Raw genomic sequence first — 13616 nt, 5'->3', positions numbered from 1 at the left:
CTTTCCCTTTCTCCTCTCGGGTGACTCACCGCGCCCCACCTCTCGGGGGGCGCGGGACACCATCTAGGAAAGGAAAGGTGAGGAAATAACGGGAAGGGGAGCAGGAGACCAAAAAAAGAAGGGTCGGGGAACTAGCAAAAAGATGGGGTGCAACACGAGGACTTCCCCGGAGGTCACCCAGCCTAGTACTACTCTCGCCCAAGCACGTTTAACTGCGGAGTTGTGATGGGATCCGGTGCATTAGTGCTGGTATGATCGTACCCGTGAGTCCATGAACGGGCACTTCCTATAACCGCTTCGAAGGAGCCGCGCGAGGAGGATGGCAGAGCGATGGGACGCGTCGAGGCGGTCCGCCAATCGCCGGTTTTGGGAAGCATTACCGGGACCCCGAAGCAGGCCGGTCCGAACCGCGAAGGAACACCGGCTCAAAAGGGCCATAACTCGCGATCCAACCGTCGGATCGCGCCCAGATTTTTACAGGAGCTTCCGAAGTCCGATTCCCTTATAGTAGCAATGGAATCGCTACGCAGACCGCCGGATCTTTAAATCATGACGTCATCGCCCCGGAGCCACGGGCCTTTCACTCTTCTGCCCTGTCTTTTTCTCATCTCGGGCGACTCACCGCGCCCCTCCTCCCGGGGGGCACGGGACGACGTGCGGGAAAGGAAAGGTGAGGAAATAACGGGAAGGGGAGTAGGAGACCAAAAAAAGAAGGGTCGGGGAACTAGCAAAAAGATGGGGTGCAACACGAGGACTTCCCAGGAGATCACCCAGCCTAGTACTACTCTCGCCCAAGCATGTTTAACTGCGGAGTTCTGATGGGATCCGGTGCATTAGTGCTGGTATGATCGCACCCGTGAGGCCTATGAACGGGCACTTCCTATAACCGCTTCGAAGGAGCAGCGCGAGGAGGATGGCAGAGCGATGGGACGCGTCGAGGCGGTCCGACAATCGCCGGTTTTGGGAAGCCTGACCGGGACCCCGAAGCAGGCCGGTCCGAACCGCGGAGGAACACCGGCTCAAAAGGGCCATAACTCGCGATCCAACCGTCGGATCGCGCCCAGATTTTTACAGGAGCTTCCGCAGTCCGATTCCCTTATAGTAGCAATGGAATCGCTACGCAGACCGCCGGTTCTTTAGATCATGACGTCATCGCCCCGGACCCAGGGGCCTTTCACTCTTCTACCCTTTCCTTTTCTCCTCTCGGGCGACTCACCGCGCCCCACCTCTCGGGGGGCACGGGACACCATCCAGGAAAGAAAAGGTGAGGAAATAACGGGAAGGGGAGCAGGAGATCAAAAAAAGAAGGGTCGGGGAACTAGCAAAAAGATGGGGTGCAACACGAGGACTTCCCAGGAGGTCACCCAGCCTAGTACTACTCTCGCCCAAGCACGTTTAACTGCGGAGTTCTGATGGGATCCGGTGCATTAGTGCTGGTATGATCGTACCCGTGAGTCCATGAACGGGCACTTCCTATAAGCGCTTCGAAGGAGCCGCGCGAGGAGGAGGGCAGAGCGATGGGACGCGTCGAGGCGGTCCGACAATCGCCGGTTTTGGGAAGCATGACCGGGACCCCGAAGCAGGCCGGTCCGAACCGCGGAGGAACACCGGCTCAAAAGGGCCATAACTCGCGATCCAACCGTCGGATCGCGCCCAGATTTTTACAGGAGCTTCCGAAGTCCGATTCCCTTATAGTAGCAATGGAATCGCTACGCAGACCGCCGGATCTTTAAATCATGACGTCATCGCCCCGGAGCCACGGGCCTTTCACTCTTCTGCCCTGTCTTTTTCTCATCTCGGGCGACTCACCGCGCCCCTCCTCCCGGGGGGCACGGGACGACGTGCGGGAAAGGAAAGGTGAGGAAATAACGGGAAGGGGAGCAGGAGACCAAAAAAAGAAGGGTCGGGGAACTAGCAAAAAGATGGGGTGCAACACGAGGACTTCCCAGGAGATCACCCAGCCTAGTACTACTCTCGCCCAAGCATGTTTAACTGCGGAGTTCTGATGGGATCCGGTGCATTAGTGCTGGTATGATCGCACCCGTGAGGCCTATGAACGGGCACTTCCTATAACCGCTTCGAAGGAGCCGCGCGAGGAGGATGGCAGAGCGATGGGACGCGTCGAGGCGGTCCGACAATCGCCGGTTTTGGGAAGCCTGACCGGGACCCCGAAGCAGGCCGGTCCGAACCGCGGAGGAACACCGGCTCAAAAGGGCCATAACTCGCGATCCAACCGTCGGATCGCGCCCAGATTTTGACAGGAGCTTCCGCAGTCCGATTCCCTTATAGTAGCAATGGAATCGCTACGCAGACCGCCGGTTCTTTAGATCATGACGTCATCGCCCCGGACCCAGGGGCCTTTCACTCTTCTACCCTTTCCTTTTCTCCTCTCGGGCGACTCACCGCGCCCCACCTCTCGGGGGGCACGGGACACCATCCAGGAAAGAAAAGGTGAGGAAATAACGGGAAGGGGAGCAGGAGATCAAAAAAAGAAGGGTCGGGGAACTAGCAAAAAGATGGGGTGCAACACGAGGACTTCCCAGGAGGTCACCCAGCCTAGTACTACTCTCGCCCAAGCACGTTTAACTGCGGAGTTCTGATGGGATCCGGTGCATTAGTGCTGGTATGATCGTACCCGTGAGTCCATGAACGGGCACTTCCTATAACCGCTTCGAAGGAGCCGCGCGAGGAGGAGGGCAGAGCGATGGGACGCGTCGAGGCGGTCCGACAATCGCCGGTTTTGGGAAGCATGACCGGGACCCCGAAGCAGGCCGGTCCGAACCGCGGAGGAACACCGGCTCAAAAGGGCCATAACTCGCGATCCAACCGTCGGATCGCACCCAGATTTTTACAGGAGCTTCCGCAGTCCGATTCCCTTATAGTAGCAATGGAATCGCTACGCAGACCGCCGGATCTTTAAATCATGACGTCATCGCCCCGGAGCCACGGGCCTTTCACTCTTCTGCCCTGTCTCTTTCTCATCTCAGGCGACTCACCGCGCCCCTCCTCCCGGGGGGCACGGGACGACGTGCGGGAAAGGAAAGGTGAGGAAATAACGGGAAGGGGAGCAGGAGACCAAAAAAAGAAGGGTCGGGGAACTAGCAAAAAGATGGGGTGCAACACGAGGACTTCCCAGGAGGTCACCCAGCCTAGTACTACTCTCGCCCAAGCACGTTTAACTGCGGAGTTCTGATGGGATCCGGTGCATTAGTGCTGGTATGATCGCACCCGGGAGTCCATGAACGGGCACTTCCTATAACCGCTTCGAAGGAGCCGCGCGAGGAGGATGGCAGAGCGATGGGACGCGTCGAGGCGGTCCGACAATCGCCGGTTTTGGGAAGCATGACCGGGACCCCGAAGCGGGCCGGTCCGAGCCGCGCAGGAACACCGGCTCAAAAGGGCCATAACTCGCGATCCAACCGTCGGATCGCGCCCAGATTTTTACAGGAGCTTCCGGAGTCTGATTCCCTTATAGTAGCCATGGAATCGCTACGCAGACCGCCGGATCTTTAAATCATGACGTCATCGCCCCGGAGCCACGGGCCTTTCACTCTTCTGCCCTGTCTCTTTCTCATCTCGGGCGACTCACCGCGCCCCTCCTCCCGGGGGGCACGGGACGGCGTGCGGGAAAGGAAAGGTGAGGAAATAACGGGAAGGGGAGCAGGAGACCAAAAAAAGAAGGGTCGGGGAACTAGCAAAAAGATGGGGTGCAACACGAGGACTTCCCAGGAGGACACCCAGCCTAGTACTACTCTCTCCCAAGAACGTTTAACTGCGGAGTTCTGATGGGATCTGGTGCATTAGTGCTGGTATGAACGCACCCGTGAGGCCTGAACGCGCACTTCCTATAAGCGATTCGAACGAGCCGCGCGAGGAGGAGGGCAGAGCGATGGCAGGCGTCGAGGCGGTCCGACAATCCCTGATTTTGGGAAGCCTGACCGGGACCCCGAAACGGGCCGGTCTTAGCCGCGGAGGAACACCGGCTCAAAAGGGCCATAACCCGGGATCGGACCGTCGGATCGCGCCCAGATTTTTACAGGAGCTTCCGGAGTCCGATTCCCTTATAGTAGCAATGGAATCGCTACGCAGACCGTCGGATCTTTAAATCATGACGTCATCGCCCCGGAGCCACGGGCCTTTCACTCTTCTGCCCTGTCTCTTTCTCATCTCGGGCGACTCACCGCGCCCCTCCTCCCGGGGGGCATCGGCCACCGTGCGGGAAAGGAAAGGTGAGGAAATAACGGGAAGGGGAGCAGGAGACCAAAAAAAGAAGGGTCGGGGAACTAGCAAAAAGATGGGGTGCAACACGAGGACTTCCCAAGAGGTCACCCAGCCTAGTACTACTCTCGCCCAAGCATGTTTAACTGCGGAGTTCTGATGGGATCCGGTGCATTAGTGCTGGTATGAACGCACCCGTGAGACCTGAACGCGCACTTCCTATAAGCGCTTCGAACGAGCCGCGCGAGGAGGATGGCAGAGCGATGGCACGCGTCGAGGCGGTCGGACAATCCCTGATTTTGGGAAGCCTGATCGGGACCCTGAAGCGGGCCGGTCTGAGCCGCGGAGGAACACCGGCTCAAAAGGGCCATAACCCGGGATCCGACCGTCGGATCGCGCCCAGATTTTTACAGGAGCTTCCGGAGTCCGATTCCCTTATAGTAGCCATGGAATCGCTACGCAGACCGCCGGATCTTTAAATCATGACGTCATCGCCCCGGAGCCACGGGCCTTTCACTCTTCTGCCCTGTCTCTTTCTCATCTCGGGTGACTCACCGCGCCCCTCCTCCCGGGGGGCACGGGACGACGTGCGGGAAAGGAAAGGTGAGGAAATAACGGGAAGGGGAGCAGGAGACCAAAAAAAGAAGGGTCGGGGAACTAGCAAAAAGATGGGGTGCAACACGAGGACTTCCCAGGAGGTCACCCAGCCTAGTACTACTCTCGCCCAAGCACGTTTAACTGCGGAGTTCTGATGGGATCCGGTGCATTAGTGCTGGTATGATCGCACCCGGGAGTCCATGAACGGGCACTTCCTATAACCGCTTCGAAGGAGCCGCGCGAGGAGGATGGCAGAGCGATGGGACGCGTCGAGGCGGTCCGCCAATCGCCGGTTTTGGGAAGCATTACCGGGACCCCGAAGCAGGCCGGTCCGAACCGCGCAGGAGCACCGGCTCAAAAGGGCCATAACTCGCGATCCAACCGTCGGATCGCGCCCAGATTTTTACAGGAGCTTCCGAAGTCCGATTCCCTTATAGTAGCAATGGAATCGCTACGCAGACCGCCGGATCTTTAAATCATGACGTCATCGCCCCGGAGCCACGGGCCTTTCACTCTTCTGCCCTGTCTTTTTCTCATCTCGGGCGACTCACCGCGCCCCTCCTCCCGGGGGGCACGGGACGACGTGCGGGAAAGGAAAGGTGAGGAAATAACGGGAAGGGGAGCAGGAGACCAAAAAAAGAAGGGTCGGGGAACTAGCAAAAAGATGGGGTGCAACACGAGGACTTCCCAGGAGATCACCCAGCCTAGTACTACTCTCGCCCAAGCATGTTTAACTGCGGAGTTCTGATGGGATCCGGTGCATTAGTGCTGGTATGATCGCACCCGTGAGGCCTATGAACGGGCACTTCCTATAACCGCTTCGAAGGAGCCGCGCGAGGAGGATGGCAGAGCGATGGGACGCGTCGAGGCGGTCCGACAATCGCCGGTTTTGGGAAGCCTGACCGGGACCCCGAAGCAGGCCGGTCCGAACCGCGGAGGAACACCGGCTCAAAAGGGCCATAACTCGCGATCCAACCGTCGGATCGCGCCCAGATTTTTACAGGAGCTTCCGCAGTCCGATTCCCTTATAGTAGCAATGGAATCGCTACGCAGACCGCCGGTTCTTTAGATCATGACGTCATCGCCCCGGACCCAGGGGCCTTTCACTCTTCTACCCTTTCCTTTTCTCCTCTCGGGCGACTCACCGCGCCCCACCTCTCGGGGGGCACGGGACACCATCCAGGAAAGAAAAGGTGAGGAAATAACGGGAAGGGGAGCAGGAGATCAAAAAAAGAAGGGTCGGGGAACTAGCAAAAAGATGGGGTGCAACACGAGGACTTCCCAGGAGGTCACCCAGCCTAGTACTACTCTCGCCCAAGCACGTTTAACTGCGGAGTTCTGATGGGATCCGGTGCATTAGTGCTGGTATGATCGTACCCGTGAGTCCATGAACGGGCACTTCCTATAACCGCTTCGAAGGAGCCGCGCGAGGAGGAGGGCAGAGCGATGGGACGCGTCGAGGCGGTCCGCCAATCGCCGGTTTTGGGAAGCATGACCGGGACCCCGAAGCAGGCCGGTCCGAACCGCGGAGGAACACCGGCTCAAAAGGGCCATAACTCGCGATCCAACCGTCGGATCGCACCCAGATTTTTACAGGAGCTTCCGCAGTCCGATTCCCTTATAGTAGCAATGGAATCGCTACGCAGACCGCCGGATCTTTAAATCATGACGTCATCGCCCCGGAGCCACGGGCCTTTCACTCTTCTGCCCTGTCTCTTTCTCATCTCAGGCGACTCACCGCGCCCCTCCTCCCGGGGGGCACGGGACGACGTGCGGGAAAGGAAAGGTGAGGAAATAACGGGAAGGGGAGCAGGAGACCAAAAAAAGAAGGGTCGGGGAACTAGCAAAAAGATGGGGTGCAACACGAGGACTTCCCAGGAGGTCACCCAGCCTAGTACTACTCTCGCCCAAGCACGTTTAACTGCGGAGTTCTGATGGGATCCGGTGCATTAGTGCTGGTATGATCGCACCCGGGAGTCCATGAACGGGCACTTCCTATAACCGCTTCGAAGGAGCCGCGCGAGGAGGATGGCAGAGCGATGGGACGCGTCGAGGCGGTCCGACAATCGCCGGTTTTGGGAAGCATGACCGGGACCCCGAAGCGGGCCGGTCCGAGCCGCGCAGGAACACCGGCTCAAAAGGGCCATAACTCGCGATCCAACCGTCGGATCGCGCCCAGATTTTTACAGGAGCTTCCGGAGTCTGATTCCCTTATAGTAGCCATGGAATCGCTACGCAGACCGCCGGATCTTTAAATCATGACGTCATCGCCCCGGAGCCACGGGCCTTTCACTCTTCTGCCCTGTCTCTTTCTCATCTCGGGCGACTCACCGCGCCCCTCCTCCCGGGGGGCACGGGACGGCGTGCGGGAAAGGAAAGGTGAGGAAATAACGGGAAGGGGAGCAGGAGACCAAAAAAAGAAGGGTCGGGGAACTAGCAAAAAGATGGGGTGCAACACGAGGACTTCCCAGGAGGACACCCAGCCTAGTACTACTCTCTCCCAAGAACGTTTAACTGCGGAGTTCTGATGGGATCTGGTGCATTAGTGCTGGTATGAACGCACCCGTGAGGCCTGAACGCGCACTTCCTATAAGCGATTCGAACGAGCCGCGCGAGGAGGAGGGCAGAGCGATGGCAGGCGTCGAGGCGGTCCGACAATCCCTGATTTTGGGAAGCCTGACCGGGACCCCGAAACGGGCCGGTCTTAGCCGCGGAGGAACACCGGCTCAAAAGGGCCATAACCCGGGATCGGACCGTCGGATCGCGCCCAGATTTTTACAGGAGCTTCCGGAGTCCGATTCCCTTATAGTAGCAATGGAATCGCTACGCAGACCGTCGGATCTTTAAATCATGACGTCATCGCCCCGGAGCCACGGGCCTTTCACTCTTCTGCCCTGTCTCTTTCTCATCTCGGGCGACTCACCGCGCCCCTCCTCCCGGGGGGCATCGGCCACCGTGCGGGAAAGGAAAGGTGAGGAAATAACGGGAAGGGGAGCAGGAGACCAAAAAAAGAAGGGTCGGGGAACTAGCAAAAAGATGGGGTGCAACACGAGGACTTCCCAAGAGGTCACCCAGCCTAGTACTACTCTCGCCCAAGCATGTTTAACTGCGGAGTTCTGATGGGATCCGGTGCATTAGTGCTGGTATGAACGCACCCGTGAGACCTGAACGCGCACTTCCTATAAGCGCTTCGAACGAGCCGCGCGAGGAGGATGGCAGAGCGATGGCACGCGTCGAGGCGGTCGGACAATCCCTGATTTTGGGAAGCCTGATCGGGACCCTGAAGCGGGCCGGTCTGAGCCGCGGAGGAACACCGGCTCAAAAGGGCCATAACCCGGGATCCGACCGTCGGATCGCGCCCAGATTTTTACAGGAGCTTCCGGAGTCCGATTCCCTTATAGTAGCCATGGAATCGCTACGCAGACCGCCGGATCTTTAAATCATGACGTCATCGCCCCGGAGCCACGGGCCTTTCACTCTTCTGCCCTGTCTCTTTCTCATCTCGGGTGACTCACCGCGCCCCTCCTCCCGGGGGGCACGGGACGACGTGCGGGAAAGGAAAGGTGAGGAAATAACGGGAAGGGGAGCAGGAGACCAAAAAAAGAAGGGTCGGGGAACTAGCAAAAAGATGGGGTGCAACACGAGGACTTCCCAGGAGGTCACCCAGCCTAGTACTACTCTCGCCCAAGCACGTTTAACTGCGGAGTTCTGATGGGATCCGGTGCATTAGTGCTGGTATGATCGCACCCGGGAGTCCATGAACGGGCACTTCCTATAACCGCTTCGAAGGAGCCGCGCGAGGAGGATGGCAGAGCGATGGGACGCGTCGAGGCGGTCCGCCAATCGCCGGTTTTGGGAAGCATTACCGGGACCCCGAAGCAGGCCGGTCCGAACCGCGCAGGAGCACCGGCTCAAAAGGGCCATAACTCGCGATCCAACCGTCGGATCGCGCCCAGATTTTTACAGGAGCTTCCGAAGTCCGATTCCCTTATAGTAGCAATGGAATCGCTACGCAGACCGCCGGATCTTTAAATCATGACGTCATCGCCCCGGAGCCACGGGCCTTTCACTCTTCTGCCCTGTCTTTTTCTCATCTCGGGCGACTCACCGCGCCCCTCCTCCCGGGGGGCACGGGACGACGTGCGGGAAAGGAAAGGTGAGGAAATAACGGGAAGGGGAGCAGGAGACCAAAAAAAGAAGGGTCGGGGAACTAGCAAAAAGATGGGGTGCAACACGAGGACTTCCCAGGAGATCACCCAGCCTAGTACTACTCTCGCCCAAGCATGTTTAACTGCGGAGTTCTGATGGGATCCGGTGCATTAGTGCTGGTATGATCGCACCCGTGAGGCCTATGAACGGGCACTTCCTATAACCGCTTCGAAGGAGCCGCGCGAGGAGGATGGCAGAGCGATGGGACGCGTCGAGGCGGTCCGACAATCGCCGGTTTTGGGAAGCCTGACCGGGACCCCGAAGCAGGCCGGTCCGAACCGCGGAGGAACACCGGCTCAAAAGGGCCATAACTCGCGATCCAACCGTCGGATCGCGCCCAGATTTTTACAGGAGCTTCCGCAGTCCGATTCCCTTATAGTAGCAATGGAATCGCTACGCAGACCGCCGGTTCTTTAGATCATGACGTCATCGCCCCGGACCCAGGGGCCTTTCACTCTTCTACCCTTTCCTTTTCTCCTCTCGGGCGACTCACCGCGCCCCACCTCTCGGGGGGCACGGGACACCATCCAGGAAAGAAAAGGTGAGGAAATAACGGGAAGGGGAGCAGGAGATCAAAAAAAGAAGGGTCGGGGAACTAGCAAAAAGATGGGGTGCAACACGAGGACTTCCCAGGAGGTCACCCAGCCTAGTACTACTCTCGCCCAAGCACGTTTAACTGCGGAGTTCTGATGGGATCCGGTGCATTAGTGCTGGTATGATCGTACCCGTGAGTCCATGAACGGGCACTTCCTATAACCGCTTCGAAGGAGCCGCGCGAGGAGGAGGGCAGAGCGATGGGACGCGTCGAGGCGGTCCGCCAATCGCCGGTTTTGGGAAGCATGACCGGGACCCCGAAGCAGGCCGGTCCGAACCGCGGAGGAACACCGGCTCAAAAGGGCCATAACTCGCGATCCAACCGTCGGATCGCACCCAGATTTTTACAGGAGCTTCCGCAGTCCGATTCCCTTATAGTAGCAATGGAATCGCTACGCAGACCGCCGGATCTTTAAATCATGACGTCATCGCCCCGGAGCCACGGGCCTTTCACTCTTCTGCCCTGTCTCTTTCTCATCTCAGGCGACTCACCGCGCCCCTCCTCCCGGGGGGCACGGGACGACGTGCGGGAAAGGAAAGGTGAGGAAATAACGGGAAGGGGAGCAGGAGACCAAAAAAAGAAGGGTCGGGGAACTAGCAAAAAGATGGGGTGCAACACGAGGACTTCCCAGGAGGTCACCCAGCCTAGTACTACTCTCGCCCAAGCACGTTTAACTGCGGAGTTCTGATGGGATCCGGTGCATTAGTGCTGGTATGATCGCACCCGGGAGTCCATGAACGGGCACTTCCTATAACCGCTTCGAAGGAGCCGCGCGAGGAGGATGGCAGAGCGATGGGACGCGTCGAGGCGGTCCGACAATCGCCGGTTTTGGGAAGCATGACCGGGACCCCGAAGCGGGCCGGTCCGAGCCGCGCAGGAACACCGGCTCAAAAGGGCCATAACTCGCGATCCAACCGTCGGATCGCGCCCAGATTTTTACAGGAGCTTCCGGAGTCTGATTCCCTTATAGTAGCCATGGAATCGCTACGCAGACCGCCGGATCTTTAAATCATGACGTCATCGCCCCGGAGCCACGGGCCTTTCACTCTTCTGCCCTGTCTCTTTCTCATCTCGGGCGACTCACCGCGCCCCTCCTCCCGGGGGGCACGGGACGGCGTGCGGGAAAGGAAAGGTGAGGAAATAACGGGAAGGGGAGCAGGAGACCAAAAAAAGAAGGGTCGGGGAACTAGCAAAAAGATGGGGTGCAACACGAGGACTTCCCAGGAGGTCACCCAGCCTAGTACTACTCTCTCCCAAGAACGTTTAACTGCGGAGTTCTGATGGGATCTGGTGCATTAGTGCTGGTATGAACGCACCCGTGAGGCCTGAACGCGCACTTCCTATAAGCGATTCGAACGAGCCGCGCGAGGAGGAGGGCAGAGCGATGGCAGGCGTCGAGGCGGTCCGACAATCCCTGATTTTGGGAAGCCTGACCGGGACCCCGAAACGGGCCGGTCTTAGCCGCGGAGGAACACCGGCTCAAAAGGGCCATAACCCGGGATCGGACCGTCGGATCGCGCCCAGATTTTTACAGGAGCTTCCGGAGTCCGATTCCCTTATAGTAGCAATGGAATCGCTACGCAGACCGCCGGTTCTTTAGATCATGACGTCATCGCCCCGGACCCAGGGGCCTTTCACTCTTCTACCCTTTCCTTTTCTCCTCTCGGGCGACTCACCGCGCCCCACCTCTCGGGGGGCACGGGACACCATCCAGGAAAGAAAAGGTGAGGAAATAACGGGAAGGGGAGCAGGAGATCAAAAAAAGAAGGGTCGGGGAACTAGCAAAAAGATGGGGTGCAACACGAGGACTTCCCAGGAGGTCACCCAGCCTAGTACTACTCTCGCCCAAGCACGTTTAACTGCGGAGTTCTGATGGGATCCGGTGCATTAGTGCTGGTATGATCGTACCCGTGAGTCCATGAACGGGCACTTCCTATAACCGCTTCGAAGGAGCCGCGCGAGGAGGAGGGCAGAGCGATGGGACGCGTCGAGGCGGTCCTACAATCGCCGGTTTTGGGAAGCATGACCGGGACCCCGAAGCAGGCCGGTCCGAACCGCGGAGGAACACCGGCTCAAAAGGGCCATAACTCGCGATCCAACCGTCGGATCGCACCCAGATTTTTACAGGAGCTTCCGCAGTCCGATTCCCTTATAGTAGCAATGGAATCGCTACGCAGACCGCCGGATCTTTAAATCATGACGTCATCGCCCCGGAGCCACGGGCCTTTCACTCTTCTGCCCTGTCTCTTTCTCATCTCAGGCGACTCACCGCGCCCCTCCTCCCGGGGGGCACGGGACGACGTGCGGGAAAGGAAAGGTGAGGAAATAACGGGAAGGGGAGCAGGAGACCAAAAAAAGAAGGGTCGGGGAACTAGCAAAAAGATGGGGTGCAACACGACGACTTCCCAGGAGGTCACCCAGCCTAGTACTACTCTCGCCCAAGCACGTTTAACTGCGGAGTTCTGATGGGATCCGGTGCATTAGTGCTGGTATGATCGCACCCGGGAGTCCATGAACGGGCACTTCCTATAACCGCTTCGAAGGAGCCGCGCGAGGAGGATGGCAGAGCGATGGGACGCGTCGAGGCGGTCCGACAATCGCCGGTTTTGGGAAGCATGACCGGGACCCCGAAGCGGGCCGGTCCGAGCCGCGCAGGAACACCGGCTCAAAAGGGCCATAACTCGCGATCCAACCGTCGGATCGCGCCCAGATTTTTACAGGAGCTTCCGGAGTCTGATTCCCTTATAGTAGCCATGGAATCGCTACGCAGACCGCCGGATCTTTAAATCATGACGTCATCGCCCCGGAGCCACGGGCCTTTCACTCTTCTGCCCTGTCTCTTTCTCATCTCGGGCGACTCACCGCGCCCCTCCTCCCGGGGGGCACGGGACGGCGTGCGGGAAAGGAAAGGTGAGGAAATAACGGGAAGGGGAGCAGGAGACCAAAAAAAGAAGGGTCGGGGAACTAGCAAAAAGATGGGGTGCAACACGAGGACTTCCCAGGAGGTCACCCAGCCTAGTACTACTCTCTCCCAAGAACGTTTAACTGCGGAGTTCTGATGGGATCTGGTGCATTAGTGCTGGTATGAACGCACCCGTGAGGCCTGAACGCGCACTTCCTATAAGCGATTCGAACGAGCCGCGCGAGGAGGAGGGCAGAGCGATGGCAGGCGTCGAGGCGGTCCGACAATCCCTGATTTTGGGAAGCCTGACCGGGACCCCGAAACGGGCCGGTCTTAGCCGCGGAGGAACACCGGCTCAAAAGGGCCATAACCCGGGATCGGACCGTCGGATCGCGCCCAGATTTTTACAGGAGCTTCCGGAGTCCGATTCCCTTATAGTAGCAATGGAATCGCTACGCAGACCGCCGGTTCTTTAGATCATGACGTCATCGCCCCGGACCCAGGGGCCTTTCACTCTTCTACCCTTTCCTTTTCTCCTCTCGGGCGACTCACCGCGCCCCACCTCTCGGGGGGCACGGGACACCATCCAGGAAAGAAAAGGTGAGGAAATAACGGGAAGGGGAGCAGGAGATCAAAAAAAGAAGGGTCGGGGAACTAGCAAAAAGATGGGGTGCAACACGAGGACTTCCCAGGAGGTCACCCAGCCTAGTACTACTCTCGCCCAAGCACGTTTAACTGCGGAGTTCTGATGGGATCCGGTGCATTAGTGCTGGTATGATCGTACCCGTGAGTCCATGAACGGGCACTTCCTATAACCGCTTCGAAGGAGCCGCGCGAGGAGGAGGGCAGAGCGATGGGACGCGTCGAGGCGGTCCTACAATCGCCGGTTTTGGGAAGCATGACCGGGACCCCGAAGCAGGCCGGTCCGAACCGCGGAGGAACACCGGCTCAAAAGGGCCATAACTCGCGATCCAACCGTCGGATCGCACCCAGATTTTTACAGGAGCTTCCGCAGTCCGATTCCCTTATAGTAGCAATGGAATCGCTACGCAGACCGCCGGATCTTTAAATCATGACGTCATCGCCCCGGAGCCA

At 58.7% G+C, this 13616-nt stretch overlaps 23 non-coding genes across 23 annotated transcripts; all 23 read right to left on the bottom strand.

Annotated features, from left to right (window-relative positions):
• Positions 1-144: 144 nt before the first annotated feature.
• Positions 145-263, bottom strand: LOC133672179 (5S ribosomal RNA). The gene has a single exon (XR_009834777.1). It is a non-coding gene; the product is annotated as a 5S ribosomal RNA (ribosomal RNA).
• Positions 264-737: 474 nt separating this feature from the next.
• Positions 738-856, bottom strand: LOC133672093 (5S ribosomal RNA). The gene has a single exon (XR_009834695.1). It is a non-coding gene; the product is annotated as a 5S ribosomal RNA (ribosomal RNA).
• A 475-nt stretch (positions 857-1331) lies between these two features.
• LOC133672059 (5S ribosomal RNA) lies at positions 1332-1450 on the bottom strand. Its single transcript, XR_009834660.1, has one exon. It is a non-coding gene; the product is annotated as a 5S ribosomal RNA (ribosomal RNA).
• A 474-nt stretch (positions 1451-1924) lies between these two features.
• On the bottom strand, positions 1925-2043 carry LOC133672091 (5S ribosomal RNA). The gene has a single exon (XR_009834693.1). It is a non-coding gene; the product is annotated as a 5S ribosomal RNA (ribosomal RNA).
• Positions 2044-2518: 475 nt separating this feature from the next.
• LOC133672058 (5S ribosomal RNA) lies at positions 2519-2637 on the bottom strand. The gene has a single exon (XR_009834659.1). It is a non-coding gene; the product is annotated as a 5S ribosomal RNA (ribosomal RNA).
• Positions 2638-3111: 474 nt separating this feature from the next.
• Positions 3112-3230, bottom strand: LOC133671878 (5S ribosomal RNA). The gene has a single exon (XR_009834488.1). It is a non-coding gene; the product is annotated as a 5S ribosomal RNA (ribosomal RNA).
• Positions 3231-3704: 474 nt separating this feature from the next.
• On the bottom strand, positions 3705-3823 carry LOC133672194 (5S ribosomal RNA). Its single transcript, XR_009834791.1, has one exon. It is a non-coding gene; the product is annotated as a 5S ribosomal RNA (ribosomal RNA).
• Positions 3824-4296: 473 nt separating this feature from the next.
• LOC133672100 (5S ribosomal RNA) lies at positions 4297-4415 on the bottom strand. The gene has a single exon (XR_009834702.1). It is a non-coding gene; the product is annotated as a 5S ribosomal RNA (ribosomal RNA).
• A 473-nt stretch (positions 4416-4888) lies between these two features.
• LOC133671877 (5S ribosomal RNA) lies at positions 4889-5007 on the bottom strand. Its single transcript, XR_009834487.1, has one exon. It is a non-coding gene; the product is annotated as a 5S ribosomal RNA (ribosomal RNA).
• A 474-nt stretch (positions 5008-5481) lies between these two features.
• LOC133672090 (5S ribosomal RNA) lies at positions 5482-5600 on the bottom strand. The gene has a single exon (XR_009834692.1). It is a non-coding gene; the product is annotated as a 5S ribosomal RNA (ribosomal RNA).
• Positions 5601-6075: 475 nt separating this feature from the next.
• LOC133672057 (5S ribosomal RNA) lies at positions 6076-6194 on the bottom strand. The gene has a single exon (XR_009834658.1). It is a non-coding gene; the product is annotated as a 5S ribosomal RNA (ribosomal RNA).
• Positions 6195-6668: 474 nt separating this feature from the next.
• LOC133671876 (5S ribosomal RNA) lies at positions 6669-6787 on the bottom strand. The gene has a single exon (XR_009834486.1). It is a non-coding gene; the product is annotated as a 5S ribosomal RNA (ribosomal RNA).
• Positions 6788-7261: 474 nt separating this feature from the next.
• Positions 7262-7380, bottom strand: LOC133672193 (5S ribosomal RNA). Its single transcript, XR_009834790.1, has one exon. It is a non-coding gene; the product is annotated as a 5S ribosomal RNA (ribosomal RNA).
• Positions 7381-7853: 473 nt separating this feature from the next.
• Positions 7854-7972, bottom strand: LOC133672099 (5S ribosomal RNA). Its single transcript, XR_009834701.1, has one exon. It is a non-coding gene; the product is annotated as a 5S ribosomal RNA (ribosomal RNA).
• A 473-nt stretch (positions 7973-8445) lies between these two features.
• On the bottom strand, positions 8446-8564 carry LOC133671875 (5S ribosomal RNA). The gene has a single exon (XR_009834485.1). It is a non-coding gene; the product is annotated as a 5S ribosomal RNA (ribosomal RNA).
• Positions 8565-9038: 474 nt separating this feature from the next.
• LOC133672089 (5S ribosomal RNA) lies at positions 9039-9157 on the bottom strand. The gene has a single exon (XR_009834690.1). It is a non-coding gene; the product is annotated as a 5S ribosomal RNA (ribosomal RNA).
• Positions 9158-9632: 475 nt separating this feature from the next.
• Positions 9633-9751, bottom strand: LOC133672055 (5S ribosomal RNA). The gene has a single exon (XR_009834656.1). It is a non-coding gene; the product is annotated as a 5S ribosomal RNA (ribosomal RNA).
• Positions 9752-10225: 474 nt separating this feature from the next.
• Positions 10226-10344, bottom strand: LOC133671874 (5S ribosomal RNA). The gene has a single exon (XR_009834484.1). It is a non-coding gene; the product is annotated as a 5S ribosomal RNA (ribosomal RNA).
• Positions 10345-10818: 474 nt separating this feature from the next.
• Positions 10819-10937, bottom strand: LOC133672170 (5S ribosomal RNA). The gene has a single exon (XR_009834768.1). It is a non-coding gene; the product is annotated as a 5S ribosomal RNA (ribosomal RNA).
• Positions 10938-11410: 473 nt separating this feature from the next.
• On the bottom strand, positions 11411-11529 carry LOC133672054 (5S ribosomal RNA). Its single transcript, XR_009834655.1, has one exon. It is a non-coding gene; the product is annotated as a 5S ribosomal RNA (ribosomal RNA).
• Positions 11530-12003: 474 nt separating this feature from the next.
• Positions 12004-12122, bottom strand: LOC133672038 (5S ribosomal RNA). The gene has a single exon (XR_009834640.1). It is a non-coding gene; the product is annotated as a 5S ribosomal RNA (ribosomal RNA).
• Positions 12123-12596: 474 nt separating this feature from the next.
• LOC133672169 (5S ribosomal RNA) lies at positions 12597-12715 on the bottom strand. Its single transcript, XR_009834767.1, has one exon. It is a non-coding gene; the product is annotated as a 5S ribosomal RNA (ribosomal RNA).
• A 473-nt stretch (positions 12716-13188) lies between these two features.
• Positions 13189-13307, bottom strand: LOC133672053 (5S ribosomal RNA). Its single transcript, XR_009834654.1, has one exon. It is a non-coding gene; the product is annotated as a 5S ribosomal RNA (ribosomal RNA).
• Between the last annotated feature and the right edge of the window lie 309 nt (positions 13308-13616).

Source organism: Populus nigra, chromosome 13 (genome assembly GCF_951802175.1).
Source record: "Populus nigra chromosome 13, ddPopNigr1.1, whole genome shotgun sequence".
NCBI lineage: Eukaryota > Viridiplantae > Streptophyta > Magnoliopsida > Malpighiales > Salicaceae > Populus > Populus nigra.
Note: the sequence above shows the minus strand (reverse complement) of the source record. Positions and strands in the feature narration are given on the sequence as shown.